The sequence below is a fragment of the Parasteatoda tepidariorum genome, chromosome 6 (genome assembly GCF_982258835.1).
Source record: "Parasteatoda tepidariorum strain Cologne lab strain chromosome 6, Ptep-v5.0, whole genome shotgun sequence".
NCBI lineage: Eukaryota > Metazoa > Arthropoda > Arachnida > Araneae > Theridiidae > Parasteatoda > Parasteatoda tepidariorum.
In genome coordinates, this window is record NC_141760.1 from 9,014,384 (window position 1) to 9,030,023 (window position 15,640).

A 15,640-nucleotide genomic window follows, 5' to 3' on the forward strand; every position below is an offset into this window, starting at 1 on the left:
AATATTTTCGATAAATTACATCTTTTAATACACTTTTACACAAAGACTGTTCAATTTTTTATCTATTAATGATACTTTTCTTCGTTTAATTTAAATTAAACCTCACCGTTTTCCATTTACTAAAATGTATTCCATTTTTGTTTCACTCAAACATTGACTCATTGCCTGTAGCAATGCAGGTTTTCCATTTTGTGCAACCAGTTATTTTAAAGTACTTTCGCAGGAAGCATCTGCCAGCAACTAGGAGGTCTGATGACAATTTACTGGATATTTTTATTTATTGCTTTTATTAGGTCATTTTTATTTCATTTTTTTTTTACTTCTTGTTCTTTAAAATGATTTATTTTTCATGTGGTAATGGTATGTAAGGTACAATTTAAGTAAAAAGCCTCCATTCGTAATTAATTTTATTCTTGGTAAACCCTAGTCAAATAAAAGTATTTTTCTGAATTAAAAAAAAAATCATCTTTTTTTATTTAAACTTGCCATTTAATTATTCATTTCCATTTTTACTTATTTGCCATTTAAATTCTTCAGAAGCTTGCGGCTTTAATAAAAACTCCATGAAAATGCAATGGTGTTTATATTTATACATTTCGAATGACTATCATAACAAAACATCTATTATTAATTGTAAATACCAAAATCCTAGTCAATAAAATAATTTCTTTGAAAATGCCTTTATAAGCATCACGATTTTTTATATATAAAATCAGAATTCACTTATTCCAACTATGCACACAAAAAAAAAAGATCTCCGAAGGATATTTTAAAAAATCTAAATCATTGCTCAAAGCTTTACGCATTCCAAAACATTGCACTGAGAAGGGGTAGAGGCGAGAGTGAAAATGCGAAGGTCTCGACGCATGCGCAGTGGGGTGGGAAGGCGATTGTCAACAGACGGAAGCGCATCTCTCTCGTCCATCGATTCCGAAAGGTATCTCGAAACTTCATTACCAAAGGTAAGTTACTCTTATTATTCATTACCCCTTATCTATAGTACCCATACATTCTTTCAACTATGGGCAACCCCTCTACGGAAAACGAAAGTTCGAAGTAGAAGTATGGGATTCGAGGAGTATAAAGAGTTAGATGAATATCCGCATTCTAGAATCCGTCGGAATAGTTTATCCGCATCTTTTCCTGTGACGTAGTTTCAGAATTTATTCCTCCTCGCATAGTAAATGTTAAGTGCTATAAATGAGCTATTTACGTGGCGTTTATTATTTTCAGAAATATCGTTAGTAATAATGATTTGATGAAAGAAACTTTAGTTTTATATTTTTGTGAAGAATATGTAACGGTTGCATAATATATAATTCAGCCAATCTACATAATAGACTATTAAAGTATTGTTTGCTAATGATGTTTTCATGCTTTTAAATTGTTAAGGATATGTATAGTTCTGTTATGAGATTCTATTTTTAGAAGAACATCGTCATAAAATGTCGTAGTTTGGGAGAGTGTTTGGATTAGCAGTTGCGGAATGTAGGTCAAGGCTAATTTTCAAGGTTAAGCGGATGCTGCTTGTTTTATGTCCTTATATTTGTTTTATTCCTACGATCTGCTCGTATTATAGTGGATATTGCCATTTCTGTCTATTCTTAGTGTTTTAAACTCAAACTGCATATTTATATTTAAAAACATTTACACATATTTCAAAAGTAGTTTACAATTTTTTTTAACAAACTAACTATGTCGATTGAAATTCTTTTAAAATTTTAGATTTAGAAAATGAGAAAAAATGTATTATTTGTTTCAAAGAATGCAATTTTTATGACAAATAACATAAAATTACAGGACTAACCTAAAACTATAACCAGTTAAAGAAACTAAGTTAATTTGTGTTTGACCAGTTATTGAAACTTAGAACAACAAATGTATTTCAATGACACACACATTTGTGATTCTAAGTTTTACTTCTCACTTTTTTCTGCTTTTAAGATTTTTACATTTTATAAACAAACACATGCTTAGTTAAGAAATTATAAATTTATTGTTTATTCTTGATATGTATGTTAACTATTTATTTAAGTCTTTAAACAGAAATTGTTTTAAGAATTAAGGTATAATTATTGGGCGTAGTAGCCAATAAATATTAATAAAATTTAAATTAAATTCGATGCCAACAAGCTACTATTTAAACTTAAAAAAATTCCAAAGTTATGTAATGGGTGCCTAATTGTACCTCAAATGTGTAAATGATGACTAACAAAACAAAGAAATGTATCATGCTTTTTACAATAAACTTGAAATAAAGGAGTTGTTAAAATGTAGAAAAAACTTATGAAATATAATGTCACTAAATTCTTACATTAAATATTTTTCTTATACTAATTAAAAATGCGAAAACTTATAAGGGTAATCGCATTTTATAATATGATTATTAATAGTTATGTATGCGCATTCAACATAACTATTCTACATTTTAGCAAATATATTATCAAATCTTTATGGAAATAAAAATATTTAAAAGTATTAGTTCAAGAATAATAATACATACAGAATAATATATAGAATAAGAATACAGAAATATAAAAACAAAATTTTGACAAACTTTCCTAAAGTTTTTTCCGAAAAGAAGCGTTAGATACATAAAATTTTATGATACCTGGACTTACTCAGCATCTTTTGAAAGTTTGATATAAATAACTTGACCTTCTGTTTCTTTTTCAACAGATTTTAACCTTACGTTTAGTGAAAATACTCATTTCAGGAATTTAAAAATACTAATTTTAAAAGGCTTATTCTTTGATAACAATTAAGTTTACAATTAATTTGCAATAAAAATTTGAGAGTTAATTTATAATTCTCAAATAAATATAATTATTGTATAATTGTAATTATTCAATTCATTTCAATAATTCATATTGTATAATAATTCATAATTGTTGTAAATTTACAATTAATGGAATTAATATAAATTAAAGCTGTAGTTATCGTTTAATATTTTTTTAAAAATTCGTTTTCCAATTAAACGAGCCAATTTCAGACATTCATGATGTTAATTGAGCCAATGTAACATCAAAAAGAAATTTTTTTTTAATTGCGTCTAAATATTTACAAAAAAATAATAAAGGCATAAATTTGATTTATAATATCTTCAACAAATTGTAGAAATAGTTAAGTTATATTACGTACAATTATTTAAAATAAGCACATATTAATTAAAACGAAAGAAGCGATAATATTTGAAAACGAATACTTTAATATACTTCATAAGGACATTTAGTTTTAGTTTAAAAATTTAAGATACGTACTTTGAATTGTGAAATAATAAGTTAAGAATTGGTTAATAATTAAAATATGAAATAAAAAAATTTCAACTTTTGCTCGAGATATGTTTTAAAAGAAAATTAGCATTTCTTAAATAAATACCACTTTAAGTTATATATTTTTAATTTTTTATTGAAAATTACTCTATCTAAAAATCAAATGTATTATTTTTTTTCTAATCATATCTATTATTCATGGACTTATTTTATTAAACCTTAGGCTCACTTAGGTATGTCAAATGTTTATTCTTTTTTTAACCTTTCGTTACTGCATTCGACACAATTCTTTTTTTTAAATTTATATAAATTTTTTATCTATTTTAAATAGATAACAAATTATTCATAATTAAAATTCAGAGCATACAATTCATTTTTGATAAGAGCAAGCAGCTCCAAGAAATTTATTTTATTAGTAACTAGCCACCTAAGGCGGCCAGCTGTCCGCCACTCTGAAGGTTTTCACAAATAAAGTTTTTTAAAACATAGCAGGAAATCTGAAGATTAGTGGACAATTAAAGTGTTCCTGTCCAGCAATTTTGTCTTCATATCCAGTTCTGCTGCAGATGTGTTATAGCTCTTGAGGATGTTTGAAATTATATAGCTACAACGCTTAAGAAAAAAAAAAACTAAAATGCTAAATACATGAAAAGAACACGAAAACGAATAAATTTTTTATGGTATCAATTTCTATATAATTTTTTATAGTATCAAATTCTATTTCTATATCTGTTACGTCAAGCACTCAGGTATTATAATTTGATCTAGTTGTGCTTGTATAATTTTGATCTAGTTGCGCTTTCTACGTCATTTTGTTAACATCGTTTGGTTTGTTATTTAACATCGTTTGGTTTGTTATTTCTAAGTTAACTTTCAAAAAATTGGCTGGCATCAGCATTTTTATTCTTTAAGTTGTTTATTTTTTCTTTTGGAATTCGTTCCTTTTTAGCGAAATGTTTTTCAACCTAATCGAATTCTTTGCCGACTGTTCTCTGTATATATAAAGAAAATAAAGTAAATATTTTTAAAGTGTTGTGAAAAGAATTTTTAGTTGTACAAAGTACTACAATATCGCTATAAAAATTATCGTCTTCGCTTAAGAAAAAAAAAATAGAGCGTGGAAAGAAGAAGAAAAACTTATTATAACAATTATGAACAGCGACAAATATATCAAAGCGAAGCGTTCTATTTACGTATCGAATATGTTGCCACATTTTTAATACAAAAGTTAAACTTTTCTCCACTTTTTATAAATGTAAACTAATGCGAACTTTATAATTAAATTATTAATTCCTTCGTATATTATTGGTTTAAGTTGTCGACACACACACACACAGCCTCGTTTATTATTATGTATAGATGTATAGATTGCGAATCAGTTGATAGTATAACAGTTACAATCTAAAATGTTTATCTAAATGGAATGGTAATCCGAATAAAATGTTAATCTAAATGAAATGTATATATAAACGTTTTACGAGTAGAATTTCTATGATATAATAAGAAAATTATAATTAAATAGTTATTCAATAGTCATTATTTAGCTATTCCATAATCAGTGTCATTAAACTATTTTTTTTTAAACATAAAGACAAGTATTTTTAAATGAATTTTCAATTTATTTTTTTAAATCAGCCTCCAGTCAATAAACAATATTTAATAGTAATCAAATTTGACATATTCCAAAAAAGATTTTCATTAAGAGCGATTTTTACCTGTCACGTAAACATCCGGTTACGGCAAACTTGTTTCTCCTTAGTTAGACTCCAATTGCAGTAAAAGTGCATTTAAGAAACGTCTCCCAAGGAAGATATCCGAAATGTCACTCGCCAATCTAACCAGTTTATTTTTCTTCTTTTATTGATAAATTTCTTAGGCTCTGAAATCAATTCAAAATGTGTTCTGCATACTACGAAGTAATTATTTCTTCGTAATTACCGGATTAGTAGTATGTAGCTGTATTTCCTAATAATTACTATTACAATTTTCCCCTTGGAAATGTCGCCAATTTTAGATTATTCCCCCAGATTATGAGGGTTGCTGGCTCTAAAAAAATCAAACTAGTTGTTTTTTCTCTTCACTGATCATTTTTAAGGTTCTGATATCAATTTTAAAAAAATTTCTGTATACTATGAAGTAATTATTTTTTTGTAATTACTGTACTTGTAGTATGTAGCTGTATTTGCGAATAATTACTATTACAATTTTTGCCTTGAAAACATAGCTAATTTTAGTTTATTTCGACTGAATAAGAATATTGTTGACTATAAAAAGATACTTTAAGACTTTTCTTCTTTAATAGGTGAGATTTGCCAAATTAGGCTCAACATAAATAAATCCAATCAGGTTTTTTAGTTGGGCCCACGAGAAAAAAAAACTCGGGTTTTTTTTTTACGAGCTGTGAGGGCTCATGAGGATAGAGCGTCGCTTTTCAATGAGATGACCTAGGTTCAAATCTCAGCGGTGGTTGGTTTATACGAATTCTTCTCCCGATTCACACTGATCACAGTGCTGAAATAAGATAATTTGAGTGGTAGACGTATCATAGGTCAGAATCCCGTTAACGTCGGGCAAACTGTGAAAGGTCTTCTTGGTTTACTTCTCCATGTAACGCAAATGCAGGTAGTTCTATCAAAAAGTACACTGTGAAGGCTAGTTTGTCCCAATGCTTTATCCAGGAGTTCCTTTTCCTTTAGCATTGGATTCAAAATTACAAGACTACGCAGTTGATAGTCGTAAACTCAGCATTGGGTCAGTTGTTCAACGTCATTTATAAAAATATAAGTAAAGAAGTAGTTTTTTTTTCTAAAAGTTTACTATACTAAAATTTACTGAGTCAATGGATTTTACTTCAAAAGCAAAATAATTGTTTACACCTTTGTCATTTAAATGAAAACTTCCAAACAATTAAATATAAATTAACTTGATAATTTAGCTTTCATTATTATATAATTAAGTTAAATTAATTTGATGCATAAATCGAAATGCTTTCAACTTGTTTCAAATGTGCCTTTAAAATATGAAAACCACATTGTTGATTGGGGTTCGTAAAACTATATGATTTTATTTTTAAATTTATATTAAATTTTTATAATTATGTTTCTAAAAATCACAGTTCCATATCAATTTATTGACTTCTGATATAATACAAATTTGCATTCTTTGAACATCTGGACAGTTTGTATTCATTTTACTATAAGTATCAATATACTTCCTTTATAAAAAACTATCAGTTTTTTAGAAATAAAATTACTTACGTACCTCGAAAAAGTTATTGATTTTGCTTGAGCAAACTGCAAAGATATAATTTATAAATCAAGATTATACATCACTATAAAACGTAAAAACTACTTTTTTAAAATTTGAATCATATCTATGAAATTAATTAATATTCATTTTTTTAACTCGTTGAAATGTAATTAGGTTTTGGAAAACTTTTTCGGAGTTAAATGTAGAAGTTGAGATTCAAATTTCTTTTCAGGCTAAAAATTTCTTTTAATAGGTTTTGAATATTTGGTGAACAAATCCGTGAGTAACACGGAACACAAGAAGTGGTAAAATATTACCAAACATATGATTTCCAGGTTTAGTAACGAATCCTGCAATCTCATCGAGGACACGGGTATAAAAGTTTAAAATGTTTCTGAAAAAAACACGGGTTTTTTCATCAAAAATCCGATAAAACCTGTTTTCTGCCAGCTCATAATGACCCTGGTAGGCTGGGTTTTTTTTTAAAAAAAACCCGGATTATCAAACCAGGCTAATAGGAAATTTTAATATTTGCATTTTAAGAGACTATAAATTTGAAATAATAAAATTAAACAAATAATAAAATTACACTGCAAAAAATTCTTTTATATAACGTAAAATTTCTGGCAGCAAAGTTCCCAGAGAATATCAGTATGCTACGGAAAAAAACATGTTGCCAGAAATTTCCTATAACAAAACACTACTGAAAATACCTGTATGCTTCAGATATTTTCCATACGTCGGGGTACGGCAGAAAAATTTGGCACGAAGGTAGCTGTATATCATGTTGTTTGCATACTGAAGCAGATTTCTTAAAATTTGATTAGTTTTTTAATTATATTTTTTGTGCGATTTTTCATAGATCGAAAATCATCATGCTTGAAAGAATCGTCGCAGATTTGTTTTTTCAATCGTTACGTTCAGATGTACTGAGGTTTGATTCGAACCCCGGATCCTCCTAATTCCTTGACTACCATATTATACCTGGTTCAAAATTTGTTTTATTTTAAACTACTTCAAAATCCGTTTCTATGCGGTTTTATTGCATGAGTTTTCTAAAATTTTATTTAGTGTACATTCATTTTGTTACGGATGAACTTGATGTTTGTTATAACTTTCTACCCTTCATTTCAGCGCAGATTATAATTATTATTTTTGGTTTTAGTTGCAACGTAACTTTTAATTATTCTTTTCACTTTAATAATCTAAAAATTAATGTAAAAATTTAGGAAAATTTAAGTCAAAAATAGTCAGTACTTTAAATAATTTTAATTAAATTTCTCGAAACAGAAGTGTTGTTAGATATAATTATAAATTAATTGCTGACTTTTAAAATGTTATATTTATTTTAACATTTCTATGGCAAATATAATGGACTGTAGTGGGAATTTTAAATTTAAAAAAATTAACTTAAATTCTTTGCAATTCATAAAATTATATAAGATATATTCTGAAGCCATTTAATTTTCCTTCAGTCATTTAAGTGTTATCTTCTTTTAAATTTCTCATAAAATTGAAAGCAGTATAAGCAGGGATCTTTTTAGACAACCGTCGTTGTATATCCGACCCAATTTTTTATCCTCATAATGTTAAACCCAATTTAGAAGACAAGGGTGCTCTTGTATCGAGAGAGATTTTACCCCTTGGGAAGGACCGTTTGAGGGAACAAACCCACATTTGCGCTACATGGGGAGGAAACCCACGAAAACCTCCCATGGTTAACCTTAGGGCAAGAGGACTCTAATCCATGATCCATCTACCACTGAGGATATTTTACGTCATGACTATGTTCGGTGCGAGCCGAGTGCGAAGTTCGTATCGCCCTGACATCGCTGGGATTAGGACCCAGTTCATCTCATTGGAAGGCGAACGATCTATTCCCTGAGCATCCACGGCTCTGTAAACAGTCATTCATAACTTTCTAGATAATAATAAGATGAACCTTAAAAAAGTAAATAACGGTAGAATAATTCATTTAACCTTAATTATCAAAAACGACACTGTATTGATTTAATTGCATCTCCCGTATTATTTGTAAATATAATAGCCATACACTAAAAACATGATAAATTAATTCCGTGCAAACCTAATTAGTATGTCTTTTTTAGCTGATGAATCTAAAAATTAGGTTAATTAATTAAAAAATGTTTAAAGTTGGCTTTATAAAATTAAAATTGTCTTTTTATTAAAGAAATCATTGAAAATATTATTATTTATTTCAGAAAAATTAACATTATGAAATTAATTGTAATATTGCATGTATAATAGGCTATTTCATTACATTTTAAAATTAAGTTAGTCCTTAAGAGTTATACATCCAGTTAAAAATATGGTATATGATAATTATAAAAGCTTTTGTACTTTTTTTATAACAATAATCAATTTTATTTAAAAAATCAAGCATTGCTTAAGGTATCTTATTAATTCCGTCAACTTTTTTTTTAAATTTAAATATAAATTGTTTAAATAAAAGTTTATTTCTTTTTATTATGTCTTTTATTCTGTATTTATTCTGTATTATTATGTATTTTATTATGTCTTTCTTTTTATTATGTCTTTTTATTATTTCTTTTTATATTTCTTTTTATTAAAAATATTATTTTTACCGCCAATTTTAGGTAAAAATAAGGCATTTTTTTGCACATACTCTAAGAACAGTAAAAAAAACCTTTATCGCCTAAAACCAAAAAGCTTTTAATGTATCTTAGATATTTTTTAAGTAACCAATTTTGAAAAGTTTTCGTTTATCCTATTATGAAACTATTTTTTTTAGTTCAGGTTAGTTAGTTGTCAAGGTAGGAGAACAAGAAAAAGTATTCAGGCAGAATCTCGTTAAAAATAAATTGATGACTTCAAGATATGTAATACTAATTATTATTATTTCAAAAAAATTTAAAAAAATGAAAATGTGATATTAAATTATTCTTTGCGAGGCACTGCCCAAGCTTTTCAGTCAGTTAACAATTTTTGCAATTATTGATTCAGCGATTTTAATTCTGCTACTGTATCATTGACAGTTACGTCAGTAACTGCCATTTTGATTTTTGGCATCAGCATGACTCTTTTTAATTAAATCTAGCTTTCTTGTTAATTTAACTTTCTTGTTATTTAAAATTATGTTTTTAAAGCAAATAAGTAAGATTACGAATGTTTTCTATGAAAAATATCTCTTTAATTTTATATATTGTTGTATATACTGTTCCTTTAAAATTTATTGAATATGGTTTTATGATTTAAGTTGTTCAATTAATTAATTAAATATAAATTGTTTTAATTACTCAAAATCCGTACTAAACGGACGATGCAAGATTATTTTATCTTAATCTGTAAGCATAATTAAGACGTGGAATTACTTCTCAATTCTTTTTATTACACTGAGATAAATAGGGTCATAACAAACAGAATATGGTCGTACACCGTGTAGCAAGTTTCTGGCACTATGGGACCACTAAAAAGCTCAGTAACTTTTAGCGAAGTTTTTTGGTAATGATTTGATGAAAGCAACAATAAAATATATTTTTATAATAGGAGATAAAATTTGGTAAATGTGATAAAACTTGGTAATTTTATCTTGAAACTTTAGAGCCAGGCAAAAAATTCACTTATTTGATAAAATTTGCTTTTCTGTTTTCTTGTGTATTTTGCTAAATGTGTGGTGACAAGGACTATAATTTTGAAAACCCGAATTTCCGGTAAAGCCTTATCATATAGATGGAAAAATTACCAAATGAATGGTTTAAATACTCCATGTTTTGGTTTAATTAATCATAGTTGCGTTTTTTTACCAGAAATGTAATTACCATATAGTGAGGTAAACTACCGCACTATATGGTAATTACATTTCCAAAAAAAAATGTTAAATTTACCAGAATTATTTACCATGTAGTATAGATATTAGGGTTATGCTTCCATTTGCGTAAAAATTGCACAATATATTCCTTGGGTACTTCAAAGAACAGAATATCAGAAATATTTCCTTTCGCAGTTACTTTCAATTTGTTAGAAATATTAAATTATTGATCAGAGAGCAATTTACAGTGAGAATAAAACCCTTGTCTTGCAAGTGTTAAGAACAGTGCGGTATGTTTCTCAGCTAAAGTGAAAACTCAACCTTAAAAGTTTTTAAGTTACTTCAGGAAGCATTGCCTCATAAATATGGATATCAAAAGATGGAACACAAATAGTCTTTAATGAAACACTAAGTCTCGTGCCTAGTCATTGTCGGTTGTGTTTTCTTAAGCTGCAATAATAATAATTTTTTTTAAAGTTTTAAAAACAGTTTTAGAATCAAAGTTTTAAAACATTTTTTCTGTAAAAAATAACGAATTGACTGAAACGTTTGAAGCACGCAAATGAACTTTTACAGGTAAATCTTTAAAATTTGTTGGAGACAAATTATGAAGTTTAAAAACCTGTCATCTACCCGTCTCTATTTCAAAATCAAAATAATTGTACAATTAGTTAAATACTTAATGAAATTGCCACTTTAATAATTCAAACATTGGTCGAAAGAGAAATAATTTATTTAATTATAACAATATTTTCAGCATTTAAGCTGTTTAACTAAACATACATCAAAGGCAAAAATCCTAACCTTGTCTCGTTTACATGATTCTAAGCAATTCTTCCATTTTGAAAAGAAGTTAGGAAGCAACTAAAGACTGATTTCATCAAATGAACAATTTATGAAGTTCAGTTGAGGAAGTGAATTTAAAAACATAACAAGAATCTCATTAATTAGAAATTAAGTTCTCGTCAAGTTAAAATTAAATGAAAACATAATAATGATTCATTTAAGTTGGAACACAAAAACTTTTCTGTCAGGTGTGTGACTACTATTTAATTTTTAGTTTTTTTAATTCTTAAACAGAAAACAACTGCTGCAACTACATCCTCCCCCCCCCAAAAAAAATAAACAGTTTTAATTGAGCATGTCATTAATTAGAAATTTTCTTTCATCAATTTGAAATCTATTTTCGCTTTTTGAAATATTCTGGAAAACATACTGAATTTGATATTTGTAGAAAATATTAATTTCAAAGACCAGAAGAATTACGAACTTTCCTGCATTCAATTTAAAAAACTGTAATTCAATTTTAGAAAAATTTATCGAATAATGCAATCATATCCTGAAGCATATTTCACACTCCCAATTTCTTAAATAACGAAAAGAAAAATTCTTAATCGAAAGCTCACATTAAGCGAGAGAAAGTCTAAAAAAAGACACTTTCAACAAATATTGAAAAAAAGAATCGAAAAAAGGAAAAAGTACGTCGAAATTCAAGACTCTATGACCTACATTTTCCCTAGCTCTTCCCAAGTAAACAAGCGGCCCTGTTTCTACGCCCCACCACCCCTCCCAAACTACAATCGAATTCTCAGTTCGAATATCCCTTCTCTCCGAAATTCGCTTCGCAGTCTTCAAGTTTTCTGGGGAACTGGTCGATAAGTCCGCAAAAGGACGTTTTATTCGAATTTTGTTCCTTTTTCTTTAGTTCGTTATCCGATAAACTTTCTTCCTTAATGCTCATTTCAAAATAGATTTTAATACTTTGTCTTTGTGAACAGTTAAACTCATTTCTTTTTAATACTTTCAATATTCAATATATTTAATAATTTTATTTCAAGCACAATAGAGAAAAAGCATTATCTGTTTTTTGTATTTCCAAATTTTTAATTGCTAATAAGTTTTTAAATTTCTCCTTAAATTGAATTTAAAAGACATTTTCGCACCACCATAAATGTTGAATAACCTACTGTTTTACAGTAATATATATAATAATTTTAAATATGCAAGTACAAATTGTTTTCTGCTTAGTTAAACATTAAATATACATGATATTTCCTCCTCTTAACGATTAACTTATTTATATATACAAGGAGTACTAGTTAATTATATATTATTTTAGGTATTTTAACCTTAAAGCCGTGTATTCACTTTTTGTAAATGATACTTTATTCCAAGATTTATTTCTTATTATTTTTCACAGTACCATACATAATAATATCAAACATGCAAGTACAAACTGTTTCTCTGCTTAGTTAAACAATAATTTTACACCATATGTCCTCTTCTTAACGATGAATTTAATTTTATATACATAAAATGCTAGTTTATTACATGTCATTTTGCGTATTTTAACTTTATTAACTTATTTTAAATCGTACTTTCTTCCACAATAAGGAAACATTTATTTTCTGCTTTCAGGAGCAAAAACTGATTTTTAATAAAGATCTTAAATTTATATTGCATTTGCCATTATAAATATTTTACTCTTTAGAAAACTTTAAAATAATTACTATATAAAAAAATACAATGTATGTAATTGTAATTATATTTCTTCATAAAAAAGTTTTGGTGGGAACATTTTTATCCGAATGCAAACAATTAGAGGATATTTAATAATAAATTTTCTTCTTCTCTTTAAAAAAATATTTTTTCCCTTCCTTTCTTTGTCTTTTTAACTATATATATATATATATATATATATATATATATATATATATATATATATATATATATATATATATATATATATATATATATATATATATATATATATATATATATATATATATATATATATATATATCACTTCAATAAAGTGAAACCGAAACTGAACAATCCTTAAGCATTTAAGAAAGTATATTAAAGAGACAACAATACAGCAGTTTTAGAAATATTTATCTGACCCCTTATTAAATAATTTTAAAACCAATACTGACCTATCATGACAATACGTCCCAATACGTCCCGCTAATCATAGTTTTCACATCAAACAATGTTTTTATTTTAAAAAATCAAATAGTAGATTAATACAATAGTACTAGATAATAACACAGAAGAAAATATTCCTTTAGTCGAAGAATAACCGCTAATATGTATAAGAAAACAAGGAAAAAAGTAGATTTTGAAGAGTAGAAAATTTTTTTAAAAAATATTTAAATATTTAAAGAAGTATTAAAAAAAATATTTTCTATTTTGGCTTGATACGTTATATTTTGTATTTTTGCTTAATATTAACTATTTTTTTTTTCAATTTTTTGGTGCTCCTCATATGCTTGCATTGATATATTTTGCTTTGGCTATATTAATTAATATAATATTAGATAGAACTCATTTATACCTTTTCTTTATTTTCTTTTCCGGCTTTTCATTTTCTTTAAATTTTAAAACAGTGTTTAAAAACATTTTGTTTATTAATATTTTTTTCTTTTTCTCCGTAAAAATATATTTTTTAATATATATATATATATATATATATATATATATATATATATATATATATATATATATATATATATATATATATATATATATATATATATATATATATATATATATATATATATATATAAGAAAGCACATCAGAAAGCACTCTGTTTTACGGATATAATCGTGTGGGCTTATGAAAAGATTATATCTTTTTTTTCCGGTTTTTTTAATTAAATTTCACTTTTTTTAAACTGTTGTTTGTTATTTTTTTACTTATTATTTCTCCCCCCCCCCCTCTTTTTTTTCATATGTCTATAATTTTTCTTTGTTTTATTCTACATTTTGAACTTATATATATATATATACATAAATATATGGCTGATAATTTATTTTAATTGCTTGCCAATTTATGTTTTTCTATAGCATTTACATAATTTTTAATGGCATAATGTCAACTTCTTTCCATTATTTCTTTTTCCTTATGCTTATAATTTGTTTAACTTCTGAACCATTAACTTCTATTTTTTAAATAAGAATTCTGGTAATTCGAGAAGTATAGTCCAGCTAGGTCAATAATGGTTTTAATATTACTAAATGAAAAATTGGATAAATATTTCTAAAAATGGCGTATTGTTGTATCTTTAATATACTTTTTTTTTTAAATGTTTAAAGATTGATTAGTTACGGCTTCTAATTTTAACAAAATATGATAAAAAATGAATTTGGTCACGAAAAACAAAATAAAACAATAATTATGTTAAAATTAATTAAACTATTTGTTTATAAAAGAAAATATGAATTTATATACTAGAAAAAGTTATATAATGTATAATAAGAAAATAAGAATTTATAACGTAAAAATTTATATACTAATAAGAAAATAAGAATTTATGTTCTATGATAAACAACAGAAACATTTGAACAAAGAGTTCATGATCTATTGCTTAATGACCCTTATTGAACATACCAAATGGAATACGGCAGTTATAACCTATAATTTTGTTGAAATCATTCCTTATAATTATTCCTATTTCACATAAAAGAACGCCTTAAATATTTTACAGATGCATGCAACATGTGAAATATGAAATCAATCAATATCTATAATAGATATAGTAACGCTACAAATTATTTTGATTACAAGTTATTTACATAGCTCTGATAATTTGGAGACATTATAATAGATTTTTGCTCCTATTAATGTATGTATTTAAATTTATCCAAAAATTCAAAATTTTTATGCTAATTTTTCATTTGCTCAAATCACAAATTTAATGAATAATTAAACTTTGCATCCGTCTGATTTCCAAAAAGTACTAAAATTAATTAAACAATATTGTCAAAGTCTTCCGGAAAAAAACACTAAACTCTTAAAAAAAATTTAAATTAAGGGTTGTACTTGAAAACAAACTGTTATTAAAGTTTCCTAAGTGCATCTAATATAAATACGTCCACTAGGGGAAAATTCTGGAAAAGGGAAAACATAATGCGATTTTCCCTGAAATATTTTCCCTCTTTTTCCCGCGTGCCTTGGAAGATCTAGGATTTTGAGTGCAACAAAACCAGAAGGGTAAAGTAGGTTACGCGAAGAAGCGTGTGCTGTGATTTTCTCCTAAATCTTTTCCCTTGCATTCACTTCTTTCTATTCATCACCTGTTTACCAAATAGGGATTATTTTATTCGAAGTGTTCAATCCGGATTATTTTTGGATATTTCTGGAAACTATATATCTGAAATTTGGATTAATAAAATAAACAAACTGAGAATGTTTTGCTATGAGAATATCAATCAAATTCAATTTTTTGAGTGGTAAGTTTTATCTTTTCTTTTTTACAAAATTTTTCGATATTTTGCAAAATGTTAATAAGCTCAATGAGAAAAGAAGTATGGAAAAATTTACAGC

General features: G+C 26.4%; 1 protein-coding gene across 2 annotated transcripts in view; it reads left to right on the forward strand.

Moving 5' to 3' along the window:
• Nucleotides 1–857: 857 nt before the first annotated feature.
• Nucleotides 858–15,640, forward strand: part of LOC107456846 (sodium/potassium-transporting ATPase subunit beta-2-like) — a 107,111-nt gene continuing 92,328 nt past the window's right edge. The window contains exon 1 of one of the 2 annotated variants that reach the window (XM_016074811.4): nt 858–962. The gene's annotated coding sequence lies outside the window, so the exon portion shown is untranslated. Of the gene's footprint in view, nt 963–15,269; nt 15,547–15,640 lie in introns of those variants that run through there. The other variant, XM_071179028.2, reaches the window with a different exon arrangement.